The sequence below is a fragment of the Carettochelys insculpta genome, chromosome 4 (genome assembly GCF_033958435.1).
Source record: "Carettochelys insculpta isolate YL-2023 chromosome 4, ASM3395843v1, whole genome shotgun sequence".
In the NCBI taxonomy this organism is placed as follows: domain Eukaryota; kingdom Metazoa; phylum Chordata; order Testudines; family Carettochelyidae; genus Carettochelys; species Carettochelys insculpta.
Genome location: NC_134140.1, coordinates 62,595,867 through 62,613,439, shown reverse-complemented (window position 1 = coordinate 62,613,439; position 17,573 = coordinate 62,595,867).

Genomic DNA, 17,573 nt, shown 5'->3' with positions numbered 1-17,573 from the left:
GTGCTTGGGGGAGTTCAGTAGACCGGGGCTGAATCACTCTGTCTTCCACCACAGTGAGTTCAGGGGTAAGGGATGATGCCTTCTGCTGGAGTCAAGCACTCAGTACTCCATCCCATTTGGAGGAGAGGGCTTGGAGGAAAGGGTGTAAAAATTCTATGACGATATGGAATTGACCCAAATGAATCGTGAATTTGGTAGAGTCCAAATCATCATCATGTAGCTACCAATGGAGGGACTCATAATGGCAGCTGAGATACTTCAGCTCATATGGCTCTCAGATGTGGTAGAACCAAGATTCCAGGCAATACAGCCTGGTAACCTATTGAAGCAGGATATGAGTGTTGGCATAGGGTGTGCTGGGACTCTCTGAGCTGTTCATTCACATCTAACGCTCCTCTACTGACCATCTGAAGTGGTTCCCTCCTGACTTTTCTGGCTTCTGCAACCTCCTTTTGTAGATGTCTATCTCTTCCTATACATTGCATAGGGAACCTGGTTATCTAATGTGAGACTGAGATTCCAGTACATGTCAGGACACTTGAAAATCAGTCATTTCAGCCCTGGCCATTGAGACACATCTGTTTGTGGATCTAGCTAATAAGTCCTGTTATAGATTCTTTTTTGCTTGTGATGTATGAGCCACAAGAATTCAACTTGACTTTCAAATTCCAGGTTGAGTTTGCAAGGTGAAATTTATTGATGATACATGAGTTGAAATGCAATCCAGCTCACATTGTGGTGTTAACTGCTGTGCATTAGGAATAAAAAGTAAAAATCTGTCTTACAAAAGTAAACAGAAATAAGTATGAATACACACTGGGAGCAAAAACTTTTATATAGTCACTTTGCAGAATATATCCAACTGACTTAATATCAAACTGGAAAACAGGAGAGGAAAGTAAGAAACGGTCCCATTTGACTATCAGCTCCTTTCTAAATGGTTTTAAAGCAAACAGTCACCTGAAGTAATCAAATAGAGAAAAATCAGAAATATCTTTAAAGATGGTGCTGGACAGAGTTGGATTATAAAAACATTCTTCCATGTGTAAATCTTTTATTCTTCCCTTGAGGATCTTTAATTGGCCTAGTACTGTTCCCATTGGGATTCTTTAATTAAAATTTACTCTGTAGAGAGAGACAAAAATATTCCACCAGAGAGAATCAATTGAAAGCAGCTGATAAACTAATAATAAAGTATCCCCTGGAGTGCTATTCTTAGGGTGATGTCCCTAAGGCAGTGTGGTGGCTGTGAGCTATTCCCTAAGCTGGTTTTAGATGAAACAACTTGCTCATAAATTTGAGTGTGCACAGAGAGGCTCACCATTTGTAGAAAATTCACAAAACCTTAATCAACAAAGCCATATCCCTCAGAGTATATATATAAACTAATTCAAGATTGCAAACAAACCAGGAGCCCTCCTGATGGTCCCAACAGATGTCACACCATGAGAAAATATTCCACTGTCCATAGCTTTTACAATTCTGGTGTATTTATAATGATACTCCATGTTTTATGTGTGTAAACAAATATAACCGTATTGAATATCTGTGTGTAGTAGAAAGGTTTTATCATCCTGAGCTTGGGATTTCAGAATTACTGAGAAATAGTAAAGTCATGGATGGGAGATGGGAGATGGTACAGTGCCTAGCATAATAGGTCTTTAATCTCAACTGGGACATCCAGGAAGTGTAATAGTAATAAATAATAGCTAATAATAACCATGCATGATAACAGTTGCTAAGCTTTTTTTTTCCTGCTCTCCTGAGCACAGGGACTGTGATCTTTTAACATGTCCTGAGATGCCAGTCATTCCAATAGGGCAAGATCATTCTGCAGTGCTGAAGTGCTTGGCCACAGAGATGATGACACCATGGCAACCTCCTATGGGATGGCAGAGCTGATATTCTTTCCTGGTTACCTGAGTAGCTCCAGGAGCTTGAGTGGCACTTGGTGCATCACCTGCGATGGCGTGGCTAAGTGTAACCACAGGTCTGTTCCTTATTGGCTCCATCTAAAATTGCTTTTCCATACATACAAGATTGTGTTTGCAAGGTCTGATATACTGGGACATTCCAAAGTTAGAATTAGAACTTGCTCTCCAGAAAGGTAGGAAGGAGTACTTGGTATCTTCAGTATGTCATTAAGAGAAAGACTGAAGGCAGCTACTCCTGTATGGTAGACTTGTGCAACTTAGGGAGGAAGGAAGCATTACTCTGGCAGGTTAAAGGAAGTTATGATTGATAGAAGTACCTTAAGCAGTGTTATGTCTTTATGTCTTTATGTCCACACTCACCCATGTGAGACCATCTCCTTGTGCACCGTTCCTTCTTCAAGTAACCATCAGATCAGTCTGCTTCTATAAGTTACATGCAAGGCACCTTGGGTTCCTCAGTAAAACTCAATGAAACCTCATGAAAAGGAGTCTGACAGCGGTCTCATCAATAAATAACTTCTAACTTCCTTAGTTACCTGACCAAACACTGCTGGCTGCACTTTTGGGCTATGTCTCCATTTGCCGTGTACTTTGAAGGGGGCATGGTAATCAGGCTGATGGGAGATTACTAATGAAGTTCTGCGATGAACATGCAGCACTTCATTACGCTAATTCTCCCCCACGGCAACTTTGAGGTGTCAAACTTCTAAGTGTCGGCATGCCATGTAGCTGCAGGCACTTCAATTTTGGGGGGTAAAGGCACATTGAAGTAGTGTGGGCTCTTCGAAGTGCCCACAGCTACACAACATGCCAACGCTTCGAAGTTTGACCTTCATAGTTGCCTTGAGGAAGAATTAACCTAATGAAGTGTTGCATATTCATCGCAGCACTTCATTAGTAATCTCCCATCAGCCTGATTAGCATGCCCCCATAGAAGCAGCGTCAAAAGAGAAGTAAAGAAACAAAATACTTTACCATTCTTCTACTGAAGATATTAGAGGGGAAAGTCTGAACTGGAATGTATGCACAAATTTAGCACCATCCACTTTGGCTTGGAATAAAGATGTAAACTGGTTAACACATTATAAGATAAATTTCTCTGCCTTTGATATTCACATTTCTTCATCACATGCTGTGGATTAGACTCATCCAGGTTAATTTCCTTCATAAACTAGTCCTACTAAGGACAGGTAACTTCTTTTTTACTTTGGTTCCTTATATACCTTGGATCCTGTATTTTCCACTCCAACGCACATCAATAAATAAGTTTCACCAAGGAAAGGTCATGATCTAATATACTCGCTGACCTCTAATGTGTTCAGAGCAATTAAAAATAAATGAAGGATCCTTTGAGAACCTCAGTCTACTTGCTAGGATTGCGGAGGTTGGTGGAAGGTGTTGATAAGCTTCTGAATCCTTGAAAAGCAAGGAAGAGTAAACATTTTAATATTAGTGTTTTTAATATCTGCATGCTTTCACTATACAGGTGGTGAATAATAAAACATACCTCATTGAACATAATTCCAGAATAGTTTACTGCTCTACCCTTTCAACTGAGATTGATGGATCATTTACCATAATTCACTAGGCGTATTTTTGCTACATGTCTCCAGAGGACACCTGCAGTTGTTGTGTTGGCAAGATCTCAAAAGAGCAGTTACTTTGCCTATCTTTATCTCTGGGTTTCCTTTCTGCAGCACTACGTGTGGCATGTTCAGGTCATGATCCGAATTCCTTTGACATATGTAACTAAAAGGGATATTCACAGCAAATATGAAAATCTACAGAAAAAAAACCTCACTTCGTCTGAATGGCATTATTACCTTCCTAGTTGGACACCATTTTTTAACCTACAATGTCATTTTCCTTTCACCAACCCTAGCCCCTGAGGTATTGCTAAGTGAGCAAAATGCTTCTTCTGAATTCCAGATGTCCCTTCTAAGACTGGCAACCAAATTCTTCATATTCATATCCATGCTTTTCATGACAGCTGTTCCTCTCTGATATATATACACATTTTCAGAATTTTTCTTTAAGCGCCTACAAATTAAGTATTTTTCATTATTGTCTTCATTTAGTAAACAGTTTGATTAAAAGTATCCACTTTTTCATCCATTCTTTTTAATGTTATCTCTCTCAATTGTTTCCCATGTTTTCAGTTTTAAATGTGAACATTATGTGTCAAACTGTTGATTTTAATGTAACTACAAACTATGCAATTTTGGTTTATTTGTGTAGATTTTAATATGGCTCTTATTATACTAATGATCACTGTAGATCTGAATGCATGGTTTGGTAGCATATGGTTTATTGGGTGTGTGTGTGTGTGTATATACATATAGAAGAGAGAGAGAATATTATTTATTTACAGTGCAACCTTATTTGTATGGTATCTGTTACATGTTTCACATCGAGTAATTAGATTAATTGTAGCCTTATTGTGTTTTCTAAGACACTTTCATGAATAATTTACACCATGGAATGTTCCACCATTTCAGATTGGGCTTGTCCACACTAGCGTCCTCTTTCGAAGGTGCACATATCATTAGCCTAATTTCTGCCACATGAACTTCGAAGTTGCCTGGGTACTTCGAAGTGCCCACAGCTACACAGCTTGCAGTACATCAACTAATCACATAACTCTCTTTTGCTCTCCATGTATGTTGGTGTCCCATATTTCTTTTTCACTGTCACCAATTTTTTCAGCATACCTTCTTGCCTAATTTACCTATTTCTGTACAACTAACTCATACATCATACTTTTTCATCATTAAATGGAAGTACATATTCATTTTGATTTAGGCTACATCTATGTTACAAGATAGATTTGAATGTAAGGCAGTTAGTGTGATATTACCACATGACTGTCTTCACTATAAATACCATTAGCTTGATTTAGGGAGCACTAATATAGATATCATAATATTATCAGAACCTGCTGGGTGAATCATCAAGTTTGAATTTCAAAGTTCAAATAAAGGCTGGAGTGGAAGCGCCACATCTTAAAATTAAATTTATTAGCCTCCAAAGGTTTCCCAAATGTCACCCACATTGCCCCACTGTGCTCGACTCTGGCCATGCTCTCCAGGTGTACAGGAGTTAGGCAACAGGAAGAATGTGTATTTCAAATCAGGACCAGGAAGCCTGTGCCTGTGGGGTCATGTTTAGAAGAGAAGCTGAGAAACATCTTTCTTTCTTTGCTATCAGTGCTGTGAGTACATCTACCCATTACAAAATGGCCCAAGCATGGAGTTGGTGGTTCTGTCTCTGCACTTATTTTTTCTGTGGTGCCTGGCTCCAACTACTGTCCTGCCACCCATGTGGCAACAATGCTGTTTTGTGGGGTGTACTTTTGTATCAGGACGAGAAACTTCACAGCAGTTTACATTTGTGTGAGCCCCACCCTGCCTCCCCCCCAGGCACCATGCTCTCAGGGTCTTCCCCATGCTCAATCACATCATATGGCTTGTCCCTGACCCAGTAAAAAGATGTGCCTTCCATTTGGTTTTGACCATGCTGCTAGGTAGCATAATGTCCTAGCTTGTGCATGGTTCGGGCTTCAAGGGCAGGAAAGATTTTTGGGGGGCTTGCAGCTGCCAGGGAAAAGTATCTCCCAGCAGCTACAAATTGCTGGGACTTGCAGCTGTCTGGGGGGACTACTTGAAATGGCCCCCCACAAAAAATATTTTGGGGCCCTCTGCTTCCTGGGGAAAATCTCCCTCAGTGGCTAAGCTTTTCGGGGGCTTTCAGCTGCCTGGGGCGAACTACTTCAAATGGCCCCTCTCTGAAAGCCGCCCCAACACACTCCCTGCCCCAACAAGGACTCGGGGCTAGCTGCTCCAAGGGGGCAGCAGCTAAGATTTTTGGGACATTGGTGCCACTGGGGGGAAGTCTCCCCCCATTGTCTAAGCTTTTTGGGGGCTTTCAGCTGCCTGGGAGAAATGATTCAAGTGGTCCTTGAGCCATGGACCCTGTACCTGAACGCCAAGAATGATTTTCAGGGACCATGTCAACTAGCCATTCAACCTCCCAAATACCAAATGGCCCCAAATATTAATGAAATTTGGTGAGCTCCATCCCCCTTGTTGGCAATTTCTGTGTAGAGAAGAGAAAAGACAATTTTTTCCCTAGCCTTTTCTGTCCTCTTTCTTCTAACTTTGGACCCCTTCACACAAGGAAGACAGGGCGGAGGGCCAGTTGAGAATACAAATTGTTCACAAAAGCTGTATAATAGACTGGTAACCCCAAAACCTTGCCTTCAGCAACTCTCTTTTTCTTCCAAATGTTTACTATATACTCTTTCTTCATTCTTTTTATTGTGCCTATATTATTTTCAGAGATCAGATGCAATCAAGTGGGGGGGCAGTCAGTGGATGTTCAGTTGAGAAGACACACATCTGCTGGTTTTTATCAAATCCTTTAATTCAGTTATAGCTAGTTGTACAAACAATTCAGTTATGGAAGAAAGTGGTTTCTGTTAATTTGGTAATTTTTGTTGATGCCCTACTTTTCCTTCCTTCTGCCTGGAAAAATGGACTTTTGCTTACCATGAAAGGGGAATGAGGGCAATGAAAAGATGATGTCAAATATCAGCAAAAATACTCAGAATGATATAGGAATGAGGGAACTGTGGGTTAGTTCCACAATGCACGGCTGCAACAGTTGATGTTTGCTGATTGAGTGTTGCAGCAGAAAGTCGATTTTGTGAGGAGCACATGGGAAGATGAGGATAGTCAAAATCAAATTTATAAAATTCAGCATTACAAAATCAATATTAATACATTAGAATTTATCTCATAGTGTAGACATAGCCTTAGAGTAGAGAATGTGTCTTAAAACTTGGATTAGGAATGCTCTGTATCTGTCAACTTTAAATAAATTGGGTTTTCCTACTTCCCTCATTTTATGTTGGTGCTGGAACTAACTCTTGACTTGGATGTTCAGCCTCTTATTTGAAGGGTGTATTCTTATGTACATAGTGTTAACTTGTTAAGTGTAGGCAAAGCAAGAGCAAATAGCAAATATAGTCAAATTAGTCCTCTCTAATCCTGAAAGAATGCTTTGAAACAATCCTGTCAGACTTAGAAAACATTTTAAAAAATTCCCAGTGTATTAGAGGCAGAGTTGTAATTGCATATTTTCCATTTTATGCTAAGGTCCTTATACCATAGCAAAGTTGACCTTCTGGTTGTCTGTCTAAAACTCTCTCTCAAGCCTTTCTGGTCCTAACTTCTGCTCAGAGCATTTTTGTCCTCTTTTACTCCTACTCTTCCTCTCTTTCCTTTCCCTCACTGCACCTCTCTGTTCCACATTATAGTCATGCCATTTCCTCCATCTCCTTGATTCTTAGACATGAGCAGAAGAACACTGAGAGCACAGGAGACACCATTTCCCTGTTCTCAGTGCCCATTCTCAATGTCACAGAGGCTCCCTGCAGGTGGGAAGAGTTATTGCTGGAAAAATTCTAAAACATGAAACTCTGGGCAGGAGCATGCTCAGTAGCAACAAAATCATCCATGATTTAGGAAACTTCTAGCTCATCAAAATAGAAGTGGATTTATACAGGAAATGAAAAAAGGCAGCTCTTGCTGATGACCTCGTATCAAAATTTAATTCCCTGCTCCCATGTGTATTGGCAATTACAGGCATTTTTGTTTGGTTTTTGTTTTGAGAAGCTCAAAGATTTTTTTAGGGTGAAATATAAGTAGTATATTTTTTCCTGTGCACTCATAAGCAGTTGTGCAATATTTGCTGCAACATTACTAAAAATTAGCCAAACAAACAAAATAATAAGCCCCAGTCTGATGCAAGTACCCTGCATGAAAACATTCAGCCCAGACAGTTAAAATTTGACAAAGGTATAAGCAACTAAAATCATATTTTTCTAACTGTAATTCTTAGGCACCTTTATCTGTGGACACAATTGCCAGTTCTGTATGTAATTTGAAATATTTCCTTGTGTGTGTTCAGGTCAAGATTCAGTTAAAATGTATCTTAATTTTATGTTGCTGCTGTTGCCAAGCTTTGCAAAGCCATCCCAAACAATATCTTGAGATGAAGTGCAGACTTTCCACATACCTCTTTTCAATTTGAAATTAAACCATTCATAATTCTATCATAATTGTTTCTGTACTTCAGAAAAGTAGATATGCCTACTAGAAAAAGATACTGCAAATTCCAGATTTTCTGATGCGTATAATATTTTCTGTCTTTTAAAGCAAGGTTTGTCTTGCTTTTGAAAGTGTTAAGAAATAGTCAAATATTATTGCAGGAAAGCTAGTTCTGAACAACTCTTCCTTGATTATAATGTATCAAATTTGGCTTAACATTACTAAGTCTATTAGCGAGGTCTCTGATAAGAATTCTACAATATATAGTAATTATAGAACTGGGTCAATAATCTGTATGATATTCAGGGTCTTTAGCTGCTGAGAATCCATATAAAAATGTAATTCTTAGGTTTAGAGGTTGGAGTGTTCCAATAAAAAAACTAAATAAAAGGCAACAGGAGTGTTGTTTGGCCTACATGATATTCCTTATTAAAAACTGTAGGAAAATAATCTAATCCCTGGCATTTACCATTTCCAGAGAATTAATCTTTTCCTTTAGCTCATTGGCAGATGACTTTTGTGCCAATATTGTCTGCTAATCCTTCTTCAGTGTTGGAAAAGGAATATATTTTTCTAAAGGTAATTTAATGTTACAAATTTTGAGTTATGGTGCATTATTCATAATCCCTTAATGGTCTCATTTCTTTCTTTACTGAATAGTCCAATAGATCTCTACAAGGTTTTTTTGACCAATCTATTTAATTTATCTCTGCTTGTGAGCTTATCTGTGGGTTATTTACTTTCTGTTTCTTCTGACTCCTAGAATGTTTGCTTTGACATAAGAAACTCTGATGTAGCATTTTGTATTTTGTTAGCCTAATATTTCATCTATGCAAATCTCTTCACGGTAGCTTGATCTGGTGGCAGATTTACGTATGTTATCTTTATACTGAAAGAGACAAAGTGCATGGTGTCACCACAGCCTTAGTTCCCCTCCCTATAGTTTCCATAAGAAGCTATTGTAGTAAACTCTCTTGTAGACATTTAAAAGTATATTTTTTCTGAAGAATGATCATTGTGTCTTTTCTTACTACTAAATGGAGGTTTTATTCAAAATTTGTCCAAGGCAATTAGTCTTTCCATCAGCTCTGGAATGGGCATTAAATTAGCGTTTAAAGGAACAGTTTCTTTGTCACTTGCAATCACCATCCCAACCTTGAATGGCAGGGGATTCATGGGGTGGGGGCAGGGATTTACCTGGCTAGTCGGAAGAAGAGAATTATAGTTTTTGGTTTGCATGGAGGATGGAAGAAGTAAAAGCTTCTGGAAAAATGGTGAGCATGGTGGCTGACTCATAATCCTGGAATGAGGGGCTGAAAAGAGTCTGTCCTGACCCTCCTTTCTTCACACTTGGTATGCAGCACTCAGCCTCTCTCTTCATTCAGGCGATATAGCAGGTTATTGGCTGTATATGCTGTGGGCCTTGCATTACCCACCCCATTGATTAAAAGGGATTTAAAGTCCTAGCAGTGGATCAACTGGGGGTGGATATATGGAAATGGTATGGGATGCAGTAAAAGCACCCATCCCCCAGTTAATTATGAAAAGAATAGGGAGGAGGTTTACCTGCAGTGTATGCTTTTTTCTGCTGTATAGTCCCAGACATCTAACAATAACGTTGCAGCCTGATGAAACCCATATCAAATATCTCCTGTCCTCCATTCAGCATAGCCAGACAATCATTCATGATCCAAGTCAATGAAGCCATGTTTCTTCCAAAGTCAACTCATATTTTGGTATATGATATATCATTTCTAAAAGTCAAAAAAATCATTCTATTTTTTTATTAAACCCCCCAACAAAACTTGCACACAGTTTTGAAAGCCCTTTGATACAGATATTTCTATGCTATCAAAACGAAAAGCAGTCAAGTAGCACTTTAAAGACTAGCAAAATAGTTTATTAGGTGACTTTTCGTGGGACAGACCCACTTCTTCAGACCATAGCCAGACCAGAACAGACTCAATATTTAAGACACAGAGAACCAAAAACAGTAAGCAAGGAGGACAAATCAGAAAAAGATAATCAAGGTGAGCAAATCAGAGAGTGGAGGGGTGGGGGGGGAAGATCAAGAATTAGATTGAGTTAAGTATGCAGACAAGCCCCTATAGTGACTAAGAAAGTTCACATCCCGATTTAAACCATGTGTTAATGTTCCGGTTTAAATCGGGATGTGAACTTTCTTAGTCCCTATAGGGGCTTGTCTGCATACTTAACTCAATCTAATTCTTGATCTTCCCCCCCACCCCTCCACTCTCTGATTTGCTCACCTTGATTATCTTTTTCTGATTTGTCCTCCTTGCTTACTGTTTTTGGTTCTCTGTGTCTTAAATATTGAGTCTGTTCTGGTCTGGCTATGGTCTGAAGAAGTGGGTCTGTCCCAGGAAAGCTCACCTAATAAACTATTTTGCTAGTCTTTAAAGTGCTACTTGACTGCTTTTTGTTTTGATAGTGTCTAGACTAGCACGGCTTACTCTCTGTTATATTTCTATGCTGTTTTTGTTCATGACAGCATGTTTCCATGGGTAGAATGATTAAGCTAATTTCTGCTGCAGTTTAAGGAAAAAGTATTGTGTGTACATCACCACCACCACACATCAGCCTTTCTGTATGTGGTAACAATGTGATGAGATTCTGTCATGGAACATCTCTGAAAATAATTTCCATATCTGTATTTTGAGATCCTCTTCTTAGTAGCATATGAAAGTGCACGTTTTAAATACAACAGTTTATCTGTTAAAAAATGATTATATTTGGTGATGATTTTTCATTTTGAAAAAATATATTTTCTGACATAATCATAACAACATTTGTCACACACCCCACACTCACCACTTAAAGTAGTAAACCATTTAAACCTCCGTAAACTAATAAAGGAGCTGTTGTTTATGCATACCTTTTTGCTTGTGGATATATGTGTATTATCTATCCATCCTTGCAGAATGACACCAGCACACATTTCATACTTTGTATACTTAGAATCACAGAACGCTAGAACTGGAAGGAACCTCAAGAGGTCATTGACCCCAGTTCCATGCCCTCTTGGCAGGGCCAACTACCATCTAGACCACCCCCAACAGGTGTGTATCTAACTTGCTCTTAAAAATCTCCAGAGATGGAGATTCCACAACCTTCCTATGTAATTTATTCCAATGTTTAACCACCCTGACAATTAGGAAGCTTTTCCAAATGTCTAATCTAAACTTCCCTTACTTCAGTTTAAGCCTGCTGCTCCTTGTCCTATCCTCCAAGGCCACAGGGCTTTTGTCACCTTCTGAAATACAAAAAGATTGTCATCCATACAAAAAAGCAGTGCAGTAGTACTTTGAAGACTAACAAAATCATTTATTAGGTGATGAGCTTTCGTGGGACAGACGATCTGAAGAAGTGTGTCTGTCCCATGAAAGCTCATCACCTAATAAATTATTTTGTTAGTCTTCAAAGTACTACTGGACTGCTTTTTTGTTTTGATAATATATAGACTAGCACGGCTATCTCCCTGTCACTATTGTCATCCATGCAATCCAAGAACTATCTGGATAGTCTGTGTCTCACTGCGTTAGTTTGCCAACATATGTCGGGGTAGTTGAAGTCCCCCATCACCACCAAATCCTTTATTTCAAGTGATTTTGTTAGTTGTTTAGAAAAAGCCTCATCCACCTCTTCTACCTGGTTAGGTGGTCTGTAGTAAACCGCTACCATGACATCGCCCTTGTTTTTTTACCTCTTTCAACCTAACCCAGAGACTCTCAACATGTTTGTCTCCTGCATCCGTCTTCACCTCAGTTCACGTGTGCACATTTTTAATATATAAGGCAATACCTTATATTTACTGTTTACCTGTTTCGCTGTTTACTCTGTCTATCCTTCCTGAGTAAGCTGTACCCTTCTATAGCAATATTCCAATCATGTTTATTATCCCACTAAGTCTTTGCGATATCAATTATGTCATAGTTGTATTTGTTTATTAGGATTTCAAGTTCTTCCTGCTTATTACCCATACTTCTTGCAATTATATATAGGCATCTAAGATATTGATTTGCTTTTCCATCCCACTGCTGCCTAGTATCTCTTTTTTCTCTGCTGTTATAGCCCGTGATCCCTCCCATTTCCAACCTAACTCATTGGGCTCCAGGTTTTCTACTTACCTGTAGGCTTTGGTCACCTGTCCCCATCAAACCTAGTTTAAAACCCTCCTCACTAGGTTCGCCAGTCTCAATCCAAATACACTCTGCCCATTCCTTGAAAAGTGAATTCCATCCACACTTTGCAGTTCTTCATGGACTAGCGTCCCGTGATTGTGGAAGGGTAAGCACTCTTGGCGACATTATCCTCGCAGCCAGGTATTCACCTCCAGGATGCACCTGTCTCTGTCTGAGCCTCTACATTTGACAGGAAGGATTGAGGAGAACACCACCTGTGCTCCCAATTCCTTCACCCATACTCCCAAAGCCCTGTAGTCATGCTTGATCTGATCAAGGTTGCACCTTGCAGTATCATTCATGCCAACATGGATGAGTGGCATGGGGTAGTAATCATCAGGCTGGATAATCCTCGACAACACCTCCATAACATCTTGGCTATGGGCTCCTAGCAGGCAGCATACCTCCTGGGATGACAAGTCAGGGAGGCAGATGGGTGCCTCCATCCCCCTAAGAAGAGTGTCTCTGACCATTACTACCCTACGTTTCTTCTTCATAATGGGGGTGGCAGACCTCCCAGCTTTAGGGGTACAAGGTTTTTCTGCTTCTGCTATATGGTGTGATTCCTTATCTCCTATATCCAGAATGGCCTAATGATTTCCCAGTACCAGGGTGAGAGGACTGGGAGCAGGAGTGGAGCGCTGCCTACTGCCAGAACTGACTAGCTGTCGGTGTCCCCCCTGAGCCATCTCCACCTCCACTGATGGTGTGTCAGCACTCTTTTGTAGAGGGACAGCTATCTTAACGTCAGGTGCCTCCACATGAATACTGTTCAGGGATTGCTTGTGGATTCAAATACTCCTAAGCCTATCTACCTCATCCTGTAGCTCTACCACTGGCTTCCTAAGAGATTCCACCAGAAGACGCGTTCCACTTTGGATGGTCTCCTCCGCTTGGACCTCAGTAGGTGGGAATTGCAAGTCAAAGTCCCTACAAAAGCACACCGCAGTCTGGGTAGAGGCATCCATGGTCAGGAGGTCTGACTACAGGCACAGGTGGAGGAGACAGGAGGAGACATATGTGTTGCAGGTCTTCCTACCCATAGTGGATCCCTCCTCTGTCACACTCCCACTCTCAAACTCCATCTTAAAACTCTCCTGTCTGCAGCTCCCTGTCCACTTCACTACTTGCATATAATTAGAATTACTTGATGCAATTATTCCCTGGATAGCTACAGGCCATTTACAATGAAGAATGCTTGGAGTAAAACTGTAGTTATTTTTGGAGAATTAATAAAAATGAAAATGCAGTAAAAATAAAGATAAGCAGTGATCAAAGGACTGAACACAAAGGGAAAAAGGGCTAAGGATAAACACAAGAAAATTTATGTTTAACAAAGATATATCAAAAATAGGAACCAATTTAAAGGAATTATGAAAAGCATCTGCTTGGGTCAGCTGATCCTTTCAAGTATGATGAAGTGAATCTCTGAATAGAACCTGTTTAGAAGAATGATAGCTATTGTAAAAAGCAAATTCCTTCTTTGCTTAAAAGCAAACAACAAAATGTTGTGAAGATAACTTCCCGTTTTCTATTTTAGTGTGATACTGTTTGAAATTCACTTCTTTAATTTTATCTGCAACAAGAAATGAAACAGTACCTTCATTAGTTGTTGTCTATATAGGACTTTTTTTTTGTGGTAGCAAATAATGATGCAAGTGAATTTGTTGTTTTTTTCTAAACCCCATGCATATCTCCAAATTTTTTTTCGAATACTCAGATGAAACTGGTGTTCAATACTTGTAGTGCACAGGTGAGAAGGACATTTTTCAAATTCTCATAAATCTATGGCCTGGTATAAAAATGAGGTCACCATAACTATGTCACACAGACACGTGAAAAATCCATTGCTCTGAGCAGTGTCATTAAGCCAACCTAAATCCCCCCTTAGAGAAAGTTAGGTCACCAGAGGAATTCTTCTGTTGACATAAGTCTTGCCTCTTGCGGGGGATGGATTACTAGACTGAGAGGAGAATCCCTCAATTCAACATAGATAGTGTCAACACTGAAACACTGCACTGACATAGCTATGCTGCCATAAAATTTAAAGGATAGACAAGCTCTAGCTCTTCATGTGGACATCTCCATTGTTGCTGAGAAGTGCTGCTGCCACAGAGAATACTGGCTGTAGCTGTGTCAACACATAAAACAGTATATATAATTATATTCTTCAAGGTCAGAATAGGCAGGAGGGGCAAACAGTGGAAGACATATTACCCTATATAAATTTATGAAAAGGCTGGAAGTCACAACTGCCCACCATCCTACTGCATAGCAAATAATGTAGTTTGACCCAATTATTTGAGTACTCTGAAGTACCAGTTCCTAGATTCAATGGGTCTCAGTACTCACATGCATGAAACTGGATGTATAATTAAATATGTTGCTAAATGAGAGCCTGGGACTGAGAAATGTCATCAAATTAAAGAGCGGAAAGGTTCTTAAATTATTGTAAAATATCTGTCAATAGTCTTTTATATTCTTCTTCTTGTTTTCCCCTCATGCAGAAATAAGGTCAGAATAAAAGTGAATTAATGCTAAGTGAAGCTCTAGTTTATTTGGAAGGTATTTCTGTTAATTGTGGGTTAAATCTTGTAAATTTTCATTTAATTTGGATTATTTGAATATCAGTTCTGATTTTTCACAAAAATTAAAATCGATTAATAACTGTGTTAATTTCCAGCTGATGACCTGTCCCCAAACTTGGAGGGATTATTCCGTAAATTACTGTCATTAGAAAGGAAAAAGCAGTCAAGTAGCACTTTAAAGACTAGCAAAATAGTTCATTAGGTGAGCTTTCCTGGGACAGACCCACTTCTTCAGACCATAGCCAGACCAGAACAGACTCAATATTTAAGGCACAGAGAACCAAAAACAGTAAGCAAGGAGGACAAATCAGAAAAAGATAATCAAGGTGAGCAAATCAGAGAGTGGAGGGGTAGGGGGGAAGATCAAGAATTAGATTGAGCCAAGTATGCACACGAGCCCCTATAGTGACTCAGAAAGTTCCCATCGCGATTTAAACCATGTGTTAATGTGCCGAATTTGAATATAAAAGTCAGCTCATCCACTTCTCTTTCCAAAACGGTGCGATAATTCCTCTTCAGTAACACACATACCTTGAGGTCATTGACAGAATGCCCCATTCCATTAAAATGTTGACTAACTGGTTTGTGGATCTGGAGTGTTTTGATGTCTGTTTTGTGCCCGTTGACCCTTTGTCTAAGGGAGTTAGAAGTCTGTCCAATATACAAAGCACCTGGGCATTGTTGGCACATGATGGCATATATGATGTTAGTAGAGGAGCATGAGAAAGTGCCCGTGATTCTGTGAGCAACCTGGTTAGGTCCAGTGATGGTATTTCCAGAGAAGATATGTGGACAAAGCTGGCAGCGGGCTTTGTTGCAGGGAAAGGTTCCAGGACTGGTGTTCCTGGGGTGTAGACTGTGGCTGTTAGTGAGGATCCTCATGAGGTTGGGAGGTTGTCTGTAGGAGAGAACAGGCATGTCACCCAGGGCCTTCTGGAGTGTAGCATCCTGATTAAGAACAGGTTGTAGGTCTTTAATAATTTGTTGCAGTAGTCTGAGTTGGGGGCTGTAGGTGATGACCAGTGGTGTTCTGTTCTTGGCTTTTTTGGGCTGATCTTGGAGTAGCTGGTCTCTGGGTATTTGTCTGGCCCTGTCGATTTGTTTTTTTTACTTCTCCTGGTGGGTAATTCAGGTTTATGAATATTTGGTAAAGTTCTTGTAGTTTTTGGTCTCTGTCAGTTGGATCAGAGCAAATGCGATTGTACCTAAGGGCTTGACTGTAAACAATGGAGCTATTCGCGTGTGCAGGATGGAAACTAGAAGGGTGTAGATAAGTATAGCGATCAGCAGGTTTTCAGTACAGTGTGGTACTGTTTAGGCCATCCTTGATTAGTACTGTAGTGTCCAGGAAATGTGTCTCTTGCACGTTGTAATCGAGGCATAAGTTGATGGTGGGGTGTAGATTGTTAAAGTCTCTGTGGAATTCTTTTAGAGCCTCTGTACCATGGGTCCAAATCATAAAGATGTCATCAATGTATCTTAAGTAGAGGAGTGGTAATAGGGGACAAGAGCTGAGGAATCGTTGTTCCAGGTCAGCCATAAATATATTAGCATATTGTGGGGCCATGCAGGTGCCCGTAGCAGTTCCACTAATCTGGAGATATAAATTGTCCCCAAAACGAAAATGATTGTGTGTGAGAACAAAGTTACGGAGGTCAGACACCAGATTGGCTGTGTTGGCATCAGGGATGGTGTTCCTGATTGCTTGTAATCTGTCTTTATGTGGAATATTAGTGTATAGAGCCTCTACATCCATTGTGGCAAGGATGGCGTTATCAGGAACTTTTCCGATGCTTTGTAATTTCCTCAGGAAGTCTGTGGTATCTCAGATATAGCTGGGAGCGTTGGTGGCATAGGGTTTGAGGAGGGAGTCCACGTAACTGGATAGTCCGGTGGTAAGGGTGCCAATACCTGAAATGATAGGGCGTCCAGGGTTTCCAGGTTTGTGGATTTTGGGAAGTAAATAGAATAATCCAGGCTGTGGCTCAGATGGTGTGTCTGAGTTAATGAGGTCTCGAGTAGCAGCAGGGAGTTCTCTGTGTCTTAAATATTGAGTCTGTTCTGGTCTGGCTATGGTCTGAAGAAGTGGGTCTGTCCCACGAAAGCTCACCTAATAAACTATTTTGCTAGTCTTTAAAGTGCTACTTGACTGCGTTTTGTTTTGATAGTGTATAGACTAGCACGGTTTACTCTCTGTTACTATTCATTGGAAAGGAGTGATTCTTTTAAATTTACAGGGAAGAAATTAGACCGCTAATAACTTCCAAAATACATATAAGATTAATAATAGCTATGTTACGCTTGTCAATTCAAAATCAAGATTGCTGAGTTAGAGTAAGAATGGTCTATGCGTATTTTAGTAAGTACTACTGGCAAATATAATGCATGTTCCATACATGGCCACATTCTCAGTTATTATAAATCCACTGAGATCCTCACCTCAGGATATGAACCATGTGTATTTAGATTTAGATTCACCCAAATTAAAAATAACAGGTGATAATGTCATGTTTAACTTGAGCCAAGATTTTAAAAAGTGATTGTATGAAGTTAAGTTCATAAATTCTATTGACGTAAACAGGAAATGCTGGCCACTTATTTAGGATTTAGAACCTTAATTTTAGGCAACCAGTTCTGAAAAATCTCAACAATAGTGTGGCATAGTACTACAAGTTTTATTGGATTGGTTTCTGAAGCTCCAGGTATACTAATTATGTTAATAAAAACAAGAAATATGAT